At 46.2% G+C, this 15,147-nt stretch overlaps 1 protein-coding gene across 2 annotated transcripts in view; it reads left to right on the forward strand.

Moving 5' to 3' along the window:
* PEX14 (peroxisomal biogenesis factor 14) overlaps positions 1-15,147 on the forward strand; it is a 116,640-nt gene that overhangs the window by 77,875 nt on the left and 23,618 nt on the right. The window lies entirely within an intron of this gene.

A 15,147-nucleotide genomic window follows, 5' to 3' on the forward strand; every position in this document is an offset into this window, starting at 1 on the left:
TCACTGCCTTTTAAGGCATCCAAAAATCAAAAGGTTGCAACCCAGGCTAGAGTAGACCCACTGAAGTTAATGGATGCGGCAAAGCCAAGACTGTTCATTTCAGTGGGTCTGCTCTGAGTATAGCTCAGCTGGATGCACCCACAGATTCCCCATTCCTGAACTTTGGGCCCCTGGGAGCCGGGAGCCCCATCCAAAAAGGAGGCTTCCTGCTGCGTCTCTGCATGAGTGCCTGCTCTGGCTTTTATTAAGGCAGGGATGAGCCACCTGCAGCTCTCCAGATGTTGTTGGACTTCTACTCCTGCCTATTGCAGCCAGCGTGGCCCAGTGGCCAAACATGATGGGAGTTGTTCTCTAGCAACATCTGAAGGTTACCACGTTTGCTTCCTGGAGGGCTCCAGACAGTCCCATGCTCCAGTCCCAAGCTCTGCAGGTCCTGTAACCTGATGCAGAAGAGTGTCAGAGCACCAGGAAGTTCCTGTGCCCTGCTTTCAATTTTATGATTAAAAGACTCAGTCCCAAAGCCGCAAGACACTCAAATCCCCAAACGTTCCCTCTGCACCACACGTGGTTCTTTGTTTTCCAGATTTTTATTTTATTTTATTTTTAGTGGGTGGGGGAAATACTGTAACCCTAATAATAGACCTCCAAAGAGCTGCGGTTGTTGTGGCAATCTCAGCCCTGGAGGATCTGAGCAGCAACTAACACGGTCCCTGACTCTCCCCTGAGAGCAGTGATGAAATATTGGCCGTTCTTTGCCACTCAAGCAGCGTGGTCACTGGCAACACTGCTGTCTCCTTCCCTGCTTTGCTTCTTCTCTTTTCTAAAGCTTTTGCCCCTTTGCGGGCAGGAGTCCCGAGGGTTTGGATTCGAATCACAGGAAAGGGGAGTTAGATAAGGACCCACTTCCACCACTCTGTCTTTAAGCATGAGAAGTTATTGTGTTTCTGTTTAAACGTATTAGAATCGTACAATTATAGAGTGGGGACCTCAAGAGCCATCAAGCTCAACCCCCTGCAGTGCAGGAACCATGGGTAAAAAAATAATAATATCACTGACAGATGGCCATCCAACCTCTGTTTGAAGACCTCCAGCAAAGGAGAGTTCACTTCCAAGGTGTCCCCTGCCCACAAAGAGTGACTCAGAGCGACTTACAACAATAAATAAGTACAGCATGCATTGAAACCAGCATAAAACTAAAAATGAAATTCTAAAAACTCGTTCATATTTTTGGAAAAAGGTAAAGGTAAAGGAGACCCCTAACAGTTAAGTCCAGTCGCAGACGACTCTGGGGTTGCGGCGCTCATCTTGCTTTACAGGCTGAGGGAGCTGCCGTTTGTAGGCAAATAGTTTTTCCAGGTCATGTGGCCATATTTTTGAAAGGCAGGTATAAAAGCTCTCACCCACTGATTATTTTTTTTAAAAGGCCTGTCAGAAAAGAAATGTTTTTGTTGGATGCCTAAAGGTAAGTAATGATAGCCACAGCCTTTCCCCTTATTATTTTATATCCCCCATAACAGTTTAAACCAGGGGCAGCTAACCTGTGGCCCTCCAGATGTTGTTGAACTACAACTCCCGGAACTATTGGCCATGCTATCCAGGGCTGATGGGAATTGCGGTTCTGTAGCCGCGGGAGGGAGGGTCACAAGGCAGCTAACTTTGATTTTAAATAACTCCAGCTCAGCTGTTGTGCTTATCCTTACCGTGACCATGATTCAGTGAAACTCCATTTACAAATGTTTTGGGGTGTGTGGATGACCAACTTTGCACACAGCTCAAGAGAACCAGTGTGGAGCAGTGGTTAGAGTGCTGGAAGCCAGGTTCGAATCCCATTTCAGCCATGAAGCTCACAGGTGACCAGTCACAGCCGCTCAGCCTAGCCCACCTCACAGGGTTGCTGAGAAGAAGAAAAAAGAAAAGAGGAGATGCATAATGTGCTCTACCTTGAGCTCCTTGTAGAAAAAAGTGGGATATAAATACAATAGTTGGTTGTTTTTTTTTAAAAAATGTTCATCTCCTTTGATGCTAAAGAGACAAGTCAGTGGAAACTTCCAAGAAACTCCTGTCTCCTGCAGTTTTTCCTCTTGATGTTATCAGCATCTCTCTTTCTTTGGGCCGGGGTGGGGGTGGGGGACAGGGACGGACACAAGGACAACTAGAAATTCACCAGGTGGTCCCCAGATCGCAATGTTCAATGCCCCTCTCTTCCTTTGGAATGCAAGGCTTTTTTTTTTAAAGTAGCTCCAATTTGACTCCACCGCCCCTGGGAAATTGCATCTGCTTCAAGCATACCAGAGGACTCTCTCTCCGATGTGGAGGTGGTTTGGGGGGGGGGGCGTGGGACAAGGTAGGGAGGGGGGAGACCTGACCTCTCTTCTGACAAGCGAAGCTGTGTGTCTCCTTTGCCTCCAAAGTACCGATGAAATATATTTTGCACTGGCTTGTAATGGTGTGATTTATGCCGTGATACGGTTTGCGATATTCCAGTGTCCTTTTGCCTTTGTGTCGAGAGTCTCTTCCCCCCCCCTTCTCTCTCCACGCCTCCCCCGGCCACCCCAGCGTCTCCTTCTGCTACATTTAACGTAATAGAGGTGAGTAGGTTCTCAGGGCGCAGAGGTTGGACTAAGAAAATGCTGGTCTGGGCGGTGAGCAGGCTCTAAAACTTTCTACTTCCACCTACTTCCCATCTTCTTCTTTCCCCCCTTAATTTTCCTCCAGGGAGGAACCCCCCCCCAAAAAAAACCTGTTCTGCTTTTGGGGATAGCATTAATCCAGCAACGTACCTGGAAAGGGATTTGCCCATGTACAATCACACAAGAGTGTGCATGCTCACATATAATACCCTGTTTCTCATATTTTAAGACATAACCATAAAATAAGCCATAGCAGGATTTTTAAGCATTCAAGGAATATAAGCCATACCCCGAAAATAAGACATAGTGATAGGCGCAGCAGCAATGCCGGCCACAGCAGGAGGAGGAGGAAAAAAAATAAGACATCCCTTGAAAATAAGCCATAGTGTGTTTTTTTGAGGAAAAAATAAATATAAGACGTGTCTTATAATATGAGAAACACGGTATCTGTCCACCAGCCAGTGTTACTCTGCACCTCTGCTCCTTAAGAGCACCCAGATAGATGGATCACTTGACCACAAGAGCTCAATCTCTGGTGGGAGTCTCTGTAGCACTTGCTAAGTCTAGCGGTTTTGCAATCCTATACGTTGTTGTTGTTGTTGTTGTTGTTGTTCAGTTGCCCTTCACCCTAAGGTCCCAGAGTGGGTTACAGCCATTGCAACACAATATGGAAAGCAGTTCAAACAATTTACAATCCCAGAAATAAGGTGTGTCCTTGATTAAATCTCCATGCCACCCTTCCAAATATCACAGGGCGGTTTGCAATACAATCATACCCCGTGTTGCGTTAGGTTCATGTTGCGTCTTTTCGGCTTGTGAATGTGTATACTTCCGGGTTTCGACGCGTGTGCGTGCGCAGAAGCGTTCTGTGCGCTTCACACATGCACAGAAGTGCTCTATCGTGCAGAAGCGCCGCTCTAGTTGCGGACTTTTCGGGTTGTGAATGGCACCCCGGGATGGATCGTGTCCGCAACTAGAGGTACTACTGTAGAAACAATGCAAAAAGATAACATAAACTGTGTAATAATAATAATAAAAATAAAAACCAAGACCAAACCAGCCCCCCTCCCCAACATTTAAAAAGCCATATTATGTTAATCGGCAGAAGGCCTGGTTGAAAGAAAACATTTTTGCCTGGCGCCTAAATATATGTAATGAAGATGCCAGGCCAGCCTCCCTGGAGAGAGCATTCCACAAATGGGATACCCTGATACCCTGGAGAGCTGCTGCCAGTCAGTGTAGACAACACTGATGGGCTCAGGGGTACCCAAACTAAGGCCCGGGGGCTGGATGCGGCCCATTCGCCTTCTAAATCCGGCCCACGGACAGCATGTTTTCATATGAATAGAATGTGTCCTTTTATTTAAAATGCATCTCTGGATTATTTGTGGGGCCTGCCTGGTGTTTTTACATGAGTAGAATGTGTCCTTTTATTTAAAATGCATATCTGTTTTATTTGGGGGGCATAGGAATTTGTTCATATTTTCCCCCAAAATATAGTCTGGCCTCCCACAAGGTCTGAGGGACAGTGGACCGACCCCCTGCTGAAAAAGTTTGCTGACCTCTAGGCTAGATAGAACTGTGGTCTGACTCAAAATAAGGCAGCTTCCTATGTTTTGCCCAGTGCCGGATTTATGTATAAGCTAAACAAGCTATAGCTGAGGGCCCCACTCTCTTGGGCCTCCCCAAAAAAATTAAAGGTAAAAAAAACCCCTGGGTGTACATTTCCAAAATATAAGATAAAAAACAAATAAAAGAAAACCTACATACAGCAAGAGTGTTTTGTGTTGTGTAGGCTCCTATGATGTAAGCAATGGCCCCGCCTGCTAGCCTGCTCCTTATAATATTATGATCCATAAATTACCATATAGCATATATTCAACACAAAAAACAGTGACAGCTGGACATATAAAGGGCCCCATTACCTTCAGTAGCTTAGGGCCTTATCAAACCAAAATCCGGCCCTGGTTCTACCCCACCTTCTCTTGATCATCTTCTTTGACATTTTCTAGGCATAAGGAAGTTTGGGGTACTTTAATACATGTGTTTATTAACTTAACGTCCGTTGCTAAGTATTCAAAGGTGCAGTAGCAGGGCATTTTATCGTATCATGTGCAAAGCAAGCAATCAAACAAAAGATAATAATTAGTGGAATAAATGGTTAACAAGACCAACGTGAACCAGGACAGCCTTCTTTCCCAAGATGGCATGGATGGTGAATGTTGGGCATTTAAGTCTGAAGCATCAGAAATAAATTCCCATCAGATGACATAGAAATGTTCTGGGTCCTCCATCCCTTTGGATGCATGCAATTTATGTTATTTTTCTCTCTATCCCCGCCCACCCCGATGTAAGCCGACATCAAGCTTGGCCTTTCTTTCACTGCAGGATTGCAATACTCCAACCCCCCTGGAAAAAAATCCTTTACAAAGCTAATTTGCAAAAGATAATCTCTACCATCTGAGAATATTTAATTTATGGAGGTGTTTGTTATTTTTTCCTTAGCATTTTAGCCAGAGGTTTATGTGTGCACAAAAATTAAAGAGCGGAATATGCGCCGGGGGGGGGGGGGAGAAGATAATATATTTTAAAGTATGGTAGTTTTGGGTTTGATTCTGAAATTATTGCTGGACTGCCTGAAGTTGGCTAGCAGTGACTCAGTCCTAATCATGCTTACAAGGTAGCTTCGAGTGAGCTTCATGGCTGAATGTGGGGGTTTTGAACCCTCGTCTCCCAGGTCCAAGCCCAACATACTTCCCCACAATGCCACACTGCCTTCGCTAGCCTGGTGCCCCTCCAGCCTGAACCATCAGTTGGGGCTGGTGGCAGCTGCAGTTTGAAACCTCTGGAGGGCACCAGGTTGCAGGAAGCCGCATTCGTTGTTGTGTTCTGGGTAAGAAAACTTGCACTTACCTATTTAAAATTTTGTGTTTGAGATTGGAAATAAACAAATTGGGTGTGTGGGGTTTTTTTTTTGTTTGGGGGTGGAAATAAGGTTGATTGGAGGTGGGTTTATGGGAAAGGGGGGTTGGAAATAAACCCATAAACAAGGTGATATATAATATTTTTTTTCATTCTCCTTTTAAATAAATACCGATCAGCTTTATGTTCGGAGACAATAGGAGCTGTTGGCTTAAATTTGCAGTTTACTGTATTTATGGCCGTAATATCTAGGTGCTGCCGTCGTAATTTCATGCCCCAATGAGAAGTGCAAGGTCGAAGCAAATGCTTCCATCGGCATCCTGCTAACACCCTAACTCATAAACAAGGCCCGCCTGGATCAGGTGGCTTGGAATAATACAGGCTAATGAAATACAGCACAGCTTTCCATTACTGTTAGTTTTTACAGTGTCGTCATTACGTGTAATTTATGTTTAAAAAATTCAATTTTATACAAGGCTCTGGGAAATAGGGGTCTCCGGGTCACCCGACGACTTTTAACGGCTTGCGGGGTTGGGGTGGTGCAGGCGCCCAGGGCTGGGGGGGGGAGAGGAGGGGGAGAAAGAGAGAGGGAGAAAGAGTCCTCGTTCTGCTCAGCTGTTCAGATGACTGGGGGGGGGGTTGGTCATAATATAAATAAATAAATAAACTTCTCTCCTCCCCTATAAAAAATTAAAATGTCAATGTCAAGCTCTATCCCCTTCTTCCAAAAAGTATTTCCTATTTTGGAGTGTGTGAGAGATTTGCTTAGTTGTCTTTTTTTTAAAAGAAAATAGTAGTAATGCTATTTTTCGCACTTTAAAAAAAAGGAGTTTGCCGTCTTTTCTAAGGCTGTGTGTGTGTGTGTGTGTGTGTGTGTGTGTGTGTGTGTGTCGGTTATTTGAAAGGCAGGTGGCCATCTCTTATGGCTTCTCTTTCTCTCTCCCATCCATCAATCACCCAGGAGGTCCCGTAAGTGGCAGGGTGGAGGGTGGGGGGAGAATTATGGAGGGGGTGGGAGGGAGAGAAAACACAGCCTTAGAGACGGAGATACTTAACAACCTCTCCCAAACTCTCACCCCTTGACATTGGCTTCCTCGCCTCCATTTACATTTCCTTTTTTATTATAGACTTCGAAAGCACAGCCAGCAAGGCAAAAACTCCTGCCAGTTTTTTTTTGTTTTTGTTTTTTAAAGCCAAAAAAACACACCTCCAAACAAATGCTTTTATACTTAACCTTTCCTTTTCCTGGCTGCATTAGCACCATATTTTTAATTGGATCCCACACATTCATCTTTTTTCTTTGGCTACGTACACACTTAAAGCACATTCCCCTACCCCCACCCCAAAGAATCATGGGAACTATAGTTTGTTAAGGGTTCTTGGGATCACAACACTCTGGGGTAAAACTACAGTTCCCATGGCTCTTTGAGGGGGGTGCTTTAAACGTATGGTGTGTATTTAGGTGCTTTTTTCTTTGGCAGACGGAGGTCACATGCTCTAATTCCCATGTTCAGGGTGTGAGTCTTGTGGCTGGGGTAGCCAAGACAGTGCTGCTCCACCCCACACTTCTAGAACAGGCGTGGAGGGACCCCAAATTCTGCAAAAGTTTTTAGGGAAAACTTAATGGGGGAGGGAACTCCCAAAACAAGCCCAGTGACAACAGCGTGCTTAGCATCTGCAGAATCCTGGTGGACTCAGGGGAGTGAGAAACAGTGGAAAGAGAGAAGGAGATGAAGTGGCTGGGATCCTGAACTCAGCGCTGCAACATTTTTGTTGCAGGTCCCACATGTAAGTTGGGCTAGGTCAGGGCTAAGGAACCTTTGGTCCTCCATGTTATTGGACTCCAACTCACATCAGTCCCAGCCAGAATAGACAGTGGTTGGGGTGATGGGGTACAGCAACATCTGGAGGACTCACAGTTTGGCCATTTCTGGACTCAAGGCTCCTGGCAGCCCCATCCAGAAAGGAGGCTTCCTGCTGTGCCTATGCATGAGTGTCTGCTCTGGCTTTTGTTAGCCGTGATTAAAACAGGGCTAGGAAACATGTTCAATAATGGGAGCTAGAGACCAACATCATAGGGAGAGCCAAAGGTTCCCCAGTCCTGTGCTCGGCTGCCCAGTTGGCATTTATCCATGACAGGGCCTTTTCAGTGGTAGCTACCCCTTTTTGGCCCTCGCTTGTGACTGTCTCCCTCATTATAGACTTTCAGGATGAATTAAATCTCATTCCTCTTTACTCAACAATAATAAAAGCAATGACGTTTTTAGCAGGCGCCGAAAAGAATACAGTGAAGGCACCTGCTTAATCTCAACAGGCAGGGAGTTCCAAAGTGTAGGTGCTGCCTACACTTAGGAGACAGGAAAAAGTAAGAAAGGAGGCGAAAAAGGATAAGAATGCATAGAGTTTGAGGAAGAAAGCTGGATATGTATGGAGTGGCACTACTTTGCAAGACGTGGTTCTGAAGACTTCCAAGGAGACTCCATAGGTGATTAGTACTTAAAAGAAAGTACTCAAAAGTACCTTTCATGTAAGCCTTTGCTGTCATAAAAGGAGCCTGCTGGATCAGGCCAATGACCCATATAGCCCAATGTCCTATTCTTGCAGTGGCCAACCAGTTTCCTCAATGGAAAGTCCGTAAGCAAGACCTGAGCACGAGAGCGACTCTTCCCCTCCTGTATTTTGAGGTAGAGCGTAGGTATCAGGGCTAGCAGGCTAGCAGCAGTTGATAATTTTTGTTGTTTTCTCTAGTCTAAACTAACCCATTCAAATTTGACAGAAAGATATAATCCTGCACAGGACTTAAAGCCACTTTTCATATCCAGCAGCAACTCTCTCTCTCTCTCTCTCTCTCTCTCTCTCTCAATGCAAGTGGAAATTGCATGCTTTCTCTACATGCACATGCACACAAAAATCCCCTTCTGTATCTGCAATCCCCCCCTTCTCTCTGCTAGCGTGACCACCACTGGTTTGCAACTGCGGCAGGTACAAAAAGAGAGAGAGGGGGGTGGGGGTGGGAGAATAGTCCAAATAAATTGTCTCCACGTAAATGAAGAAAGCAGAGGGGAGAGGATGCAGAGGGACATTTCTCTTGACCTTAGGTTTGCTTTGGTGTGTGTGTGTTTTTAAACAGAACTTTAAAAGATGAAATTGACCTGACAGGGCCCCCTCTAACAAGACGGTGTGCTGGGTGAAATATCAGTGGGTCGCACCTTTGACCCCTGCCGAGCTGCATTTTAAATTCTGCTGGACTTTCTTTCTTTCTGCAGGTTGACTGGAGTAAGAAAAGGGGGGGGGGATGGATCAGCCTCCTATGCTTTTATGGGGTGGAAAGCAGTCATTTACATGTGTAGGTAGCCTAAGAGGGTAGAGGACAATGGCTTTAGAGGTCAAAACCAACACTTTGAATCAAGCTCAGAGTCTAGCAACATCTGGATTGAATTGAGCTGGAGCCCAGCAACATCTGGGCAGCCACAGATTCTCAATCCCTGGTGGGAACACAACTTGTTGATGATCCATAATGGTGTACAGTGGTACCTCAGGTTATGAACTTAATTCGTTCTGGAGGTCCGTTCTTAATCCGAAACTGTTCTTAACCTGAGGCGCGCTTTCGCTAATGGGGCCTCCTGCACGTGATTTCCGTTCTCATCCTGGGGCAAAGTTCATAACCCAAGGTACTACATCCGGCTTAGTGGAGTTTGTGACCCGAAGCGTTTGTAACCCGAGGTGTTTCTAACCCAAGGTACCACTGTACTTCGAATCAGGCCAGCCCTGAATACTGTTGTTGTTGTTGTTGTTGTCAGCATTTATATCTCACATTTTCCTTCAAAGAGCTCAAGGTCACGTGCATGGCTCTCCCCCTCATTTAATTCCCACAGCAACCCTGCGAGGTAGGTAGGGCTGAGAGGCAGTAACAGGCCCAAGGTCACACCCAGTGAGTTTCTTGGCTGAGCACAGATATTTGAACCCTGGTCTCCCAGGTCCCAGTCCAACACTCACACCGCTCCAGCACACTGGCTCTTAGTTGCTTGTTGCATTTTATATCCCAGCTAGCCCCTAAGGGACTTGAGGTGGCTTACATCATTCTCTTGAGTTCCTTCATTCATAAATAGGCATGTGCTAGGATGCTGTTCCAACACTTGGCAAGACCTGCTAAGCTCCTCTTTCAAAGAACGAGGTGGCTACAGCCATTTGCATGGCCATCTTTCCAAGTCTCTGGACTGGGTAAGAACCCAGGAGGGGGGGACCACTCCTACAACCTCCTCTCACTCTCCATCTAATACCCCCTACTCCAGAACATCTGCACAGGACTCATGAGAGTTCTTCACCCCTAGCACTACGTATCCTCAGTAGTGGTTGGGATCCCAACAGTAGGTGGCGCCAGAGCTAATGTTAGGCAGAGCCAACTCCTCCTAGTTTTGTCCCCATTCTCTTCCCTGCCAAGTTCCACAAGGGCAGCACTAAGGCTAAGGAGGAGGAGGAATGTATGGTGCGTTAACACAGCCTGTGTGAAAGGCCTGTGCTGTATAATGCAAATCGGAAGGTACCTCCACCTCTGGGAACTGTAGTTTGCTAAGGTTCTGGGAAGTGTAGTTCCGTGCAGTGGTAAACTGCACAGAGGTTTCCGGTGCATGGCGTGTACACAGCTTGTGCGAAAGACCCGTTTCGTATAATGCAAGTCAGGAGCCACCTCCACCCGTGACCTCCACGGAGAAAAATACTATAAGGTGTTATGAAAATAAGGGGTAATTCATCCAGTGGTGGTGGCATCTGGCTGGACGGAAGATGGATGGAGAAAAGTGGTGGTGGCGGCGGTGGCAGTGGCGGCGGCGGGGGTCGATATGTGGGTCACGTTCTGTTTTCATTGCATCCCTTTGCTGTGGCTCAGTCCTTGCTTCTTACCCTCTGCGGTTATATTATTCCTTGCAGATAGCAATCAACTGGAAGGAAGTGTGTGTCTAATTTGCATGAGATTATTTAAAACAAAAAAAAAAACGGTTTGCATTAGTCAGGGTGATGGTAAACAACACAGATATAGAGAGAGAGGGAGAGAGAGATGCCTCCTTATAATATAGCCGCGTCTCTCGGCTTTCAAGGCCAAATATAATTCACTTACAATCGGCAGCTCTCTTCATTCCTCCTTTTAACCTTTTGGATCCTGCCTGGGTCTCGGTCTTCTCCAGGAGATAGGAAGCGTTGGGTTTATGCGGGGAAGGACTGGCTAGCAAGGAGAGAGAGGCAGAGGCAGTTGCAATGTCAGAGGCAAGGGTGTTTGTGTGTGTATGTGCATGTGTTATGCTGCTCAGTGGCTGGGCATTGCACAAATGTGAGACGCAGCATGGCCTTTGAGCCAAAGTTGTAAAGCAGACAGAGACTCCCTTTTCGCTGAGGGGAACTGTCTCGGTAAACACAGCAAGCTTTCAGGTTGCATAGACCTCTTGGAATCAGAGCATTGTGTCGCTCCTAGGCCACCATATACCACTTTAAACAGTCACACCTTGCCCCAGGGAATTCTGGGAGCTGTCGTTGGCCAAGGGTACTAAGAGTTGTTAGGAAGCCCCTAGTCCCATCACAGAGCTACCTTTCCCAAAGTTCCCCAGGATTCAGCCACTCTGGGAATTGTAGTTCTGTGAGGGGAAATGGGGTTTCCTCACAACTCTCAGCACCCTTAACAAACCACAGCTCCCATCTGCCCCAGCCACCGCAGCCATAGATGACCATGAACAGCCCATGGGGCTCCCACGAGCAGTTTTTGACCAAGACTCAATGGCTTTTTAAAAATAAAAATGCTTCCCATGGAACTGGGCCAATCAAACCTGGAAAGGCTATCGAAATAGATGGATGTGTAGCAGCCACAAAAGTGCTCATCAGTGGTGTCTCATCAAGCTGGGGGGAGGTTCTGTGTGAGCGGCTGCAGGACCTACAAATATATATATTTGTAGAGAGGGCCTGCCCTCCTCTGCCCTTCATCTCCAGCCACTGGTTCCCAAATTAGAGTGCCTCTGAGCCTGGGTGATCCATTGTTACCTATCATGGCTGGTATAATATGAAAACAGTCCTGCTGCGTCAGACCAAGGATCCATCTAGGCCAGTATCCTGTTCCCTATTGTAGTCAATTAGATGCCCAAAAGCCATGTCAAGGAGCCACTAGCCTTCGTAGGCATCTGGGATATTCAGAATACACACATATTCTGCCTGTATCTCTAGAGCCCTCTCCAATCCCTATTTTAAGAGGATCCCTAATGAAAACAGCCGTGCTCTGCCTAATCCTATTGTTGCTGGCTAATATGGCCAGATTAACGCAAGAAACAAATTTCTATCTATTTTATCCCTCCCGAACAGGATGCGAATCTAGCTGGGAGGAGGGTAGCTTAACAATGAGTGTTATTTCCTGTGCTTTCCAGATTGGAGACCTCAAGAACAAAGGGCTTCTCTGTGGTTTGGTGTGCAATCTTCAGTGATAATATTTATCACATATGCTCTCTTTGAATGGATTTTTTGGGGGGGGAGTAGAGGGAGGGGAATGGGCAGCCTGATTCAATTGGGATGCATTCATAACAGCAACAGTAAAGTTTGAGAAGCAGGAGAGCTCATCCTGACAGCCCCCATAGCCACCTCCCCATAAATCCCCCAGTTTATTAGGATCAGCACGAGTGCAATCCTATATATTGTTCCTTAGGCGTCAGATCTGTTGAACTCAGTGGGGTTGATTTAAAACTTGAGAAAGTTTTACCCAGGCACGGGCACTTTTGTACATATTATTAAACTTCAGATCTGAGTTGTGAAATTCTTGAAAGTGCAGATTTTGAAGGAGGGCTAAAGTGTTTTGAATTGTATGTGGATTGTGTGGGTTCACCTTTAGAGGCGACCTGTTGAATTTCTCTCCCCCCCCCCCCGCCAATCCTTAGCCAGTGATAAGGGATGATGGGAGTTGAGAGTCCAGCAACTTATAGAGAGCCACAGATTCTCCATCCATGCTATATCATATGCCAGTTGGGTGCCTTGGAAATGACGTTTCCCAGGGTCCCCAGAAGTGCTGTTCCCAGGATCCCCCTCTTTCTCTTTTCCCCACCCCAAGACTCTTTCTTAAGCCTAAACCTACAGCATCTTATGAAAGTAATTCAAGTCAAGTTTTGTCCCTGGAGGCCCAGGCAGCCTCAGGGGCTAGAAGTGCCTTTTACCAGTTGTAATTGGTGCGATAGCTACTGCTACTGTATTCCCGGGCCAGGAGAGCATTGATGACTTCTTGGATGGCTGCAAGGCACTCTGTGGAGCTTCCCTTGCGCTTGACCCAGAAACTGCAGCTGGTTGCTGACGAGAGTGCGGCCCTGTCAGCATATAACACCATGAATTCTAACATATATAATATAACTTCACAGTTTGGGTCCAGTTTTCTTGTGGGGCCTGCCTCACCCAATGTGTGTCCACTTGATCACTTCGATTTGCAGAATTGGCACTGCACTTTGGAACTCTCTGCCTATTGAACACTCTTTTTGGCACCTGCTTAAAACTTTTTGTTTAAGCCAACCTACTCAGGCAACATATATGTCGACATGTTTTAAACTTTTTTTTAATCCTTGGTTTCAACGGTTTTTCACGGTTTTAAATTGCTCTTCAATTCTAAAAAACAAAAAACAAAACCCACGATAATTTTAACATTCCTTGCAAACTGCGTACACAGTCAAACAGTCTATAAATTTTGTTAAAACGTGCAGACCTGGCTTAAGTTTCTAAAATGAAAAAGACACTAAAATCAAATAAAAAGGCATGGTTCCTTCTATAGTCTTGTTCCCTCTGGGCCTTGCGTTGCGTTGTAGAATCTGCCCTTCATGGCACGTTCCCTCCCACCCCCTTCTACTTCCCTTTCTCAGCAAGGACTTTTTCTTCCTCTGAAAAAGCGAGCCAGCTGTGCAGTTTCCTTTTCTGCTGCTGGTCAGCAGCTGCTCCTCTTTCTTCTCTGTCTCCCTCTCTCATTGGCCAAATCCTTTCCAGATGTTGCGGCCTCTCCAAATGGAGAGGGGACCCCTCTTTCCTCTCCCCTAAGCCCACCCCTAAAATGGATGATAGCTTTTCAGAGAGCCGGATTTAAAGCCCCAGCTAGCCAAGCGCCCACCTTTTAATAACCGGCAGGTCATCAGCGTCCTTTTCCAAAAGTTTCATCTCAGCTTGTTCTGCTCTGTTTTTATTGCCTCCTGATGTTTTCTGGGTCCCATTCATGCTCATCACAGTCAGACCTGATTTCCACTCCCCCCTTCTCTCTCTCTCTCTCTTCTCCCCCCTTTTTTTATTTCCGCATTTGTCATAAAATAAAGCAAATTATTCCCATCTTCAGAAACGATCTAGACTAATTAGTCGTCTAACCCAATAATTAGTTTTTTGTTTCCCTGTCTGTTTTCTTACATTATTGTTAGCTTTCTCCTTCCCTACCCTGGGTTTGTTGTTGCTGTTGTGTTGTTTTTCCCCAGCCCACCCCATTACGGATTAAAATGAGCCACATTTGCAGTTGATGGTGTACGTTTTCCCCACTATGTTCGTTTTGTGTGTGAGTTTTTTGCGGATTTATTTTTATTTTTTTTTGACGGAATGGGGGAATTGCAATAGAAAAGCTACTTCAAAAGCAGCAATAAACTCAAAGATAAATTAAGGAAATTGAATGAGCCACATTTGGAAAAAGTGTCAGGGAAGGCTAATACGCCCGTCGCTTAAGGTTAAATTGCGGCAGTGAAGAGAGAATGTGGCTCCCACCCCAGTGAATCCAAAATTCGAGACGCGACGCGCATATTTGCCAAAATAGTTTTGCAAGGCGGCTTCCGGGGAGTTCTGTTGGGGATTCTGGGTTTTTAGTTGGGAAGCCTCTTGGTCTGGAGGGCCACGTTGTACCCCCGCTGTCAGAGGCGTGGTGTCCTTGAATATCCATTGCTGAGAAACACAAGTGGGGAGATCGCCATTGTGCTCAGGTCCTGTTTGCAGGCTTCCCAGAAGAGGCACCTGGTTTGTCACTGCAAGAACAGGATGCTGGACTAGGTGGGCTTTCTCTAACTCACGGGTAGGCAAACTAAGGCCCGGGGACCGGATCCAACCCAATCACCTTCTAAATACGGCCCACGGATGGTCTGGGAATCAGTGTGTATTTACACGAGTAGAATGTGTCCTTTTATTTAAAATGCATCTCTAGGTTATTTGTGGGGCATAGGAATTCGTTCATTTCCCCCCTCCAAAATATAGTCTGGCCCCCACAAGGTCTGAGGGACAGTGAACCGACCCCCTGCTGGAAAAGTTTGCTGACCCCTGCATGCTCTTCCGATGTTCATGCAGCGCATAGTTAAACTATGGAATTCAGAAGTGAATTGATAGAAGTATCAATGGCCCCACCATGGCTAGTATCACAAGTGGGGGAAATGGCTGTTGTGCTTGGGCCTCCGCATAAGCATCATCTTGACCACTGTAAGAACAGGATGGGCTTTGGGCCTGATCCAGCAGGGCTTTTCCTATGCTCTTACGGGCCTGCAACCTCCACTTACACCTGTCTTTTTTTACTGGGGCCAGTCCGTATTTGTTTGCTTCCTGTCCTAGTTCAATATCTGTTTCTTTTGGAGGA

This window comes from Zootoca vivipara, chromosome 6 (genome assembly GCF_963506605.1).
Source record: "Zootoca vivipara chromosome 6, rZooViv1.1, whole genome shotgun sequence".
NCBI classification, from domain to species: domain Eukaryota; kingdom Metazoa; phylum Chordata; class Lepidosauria; order Squamata; family Lacertidae; genus Zootoca; species Zootoca vivipara.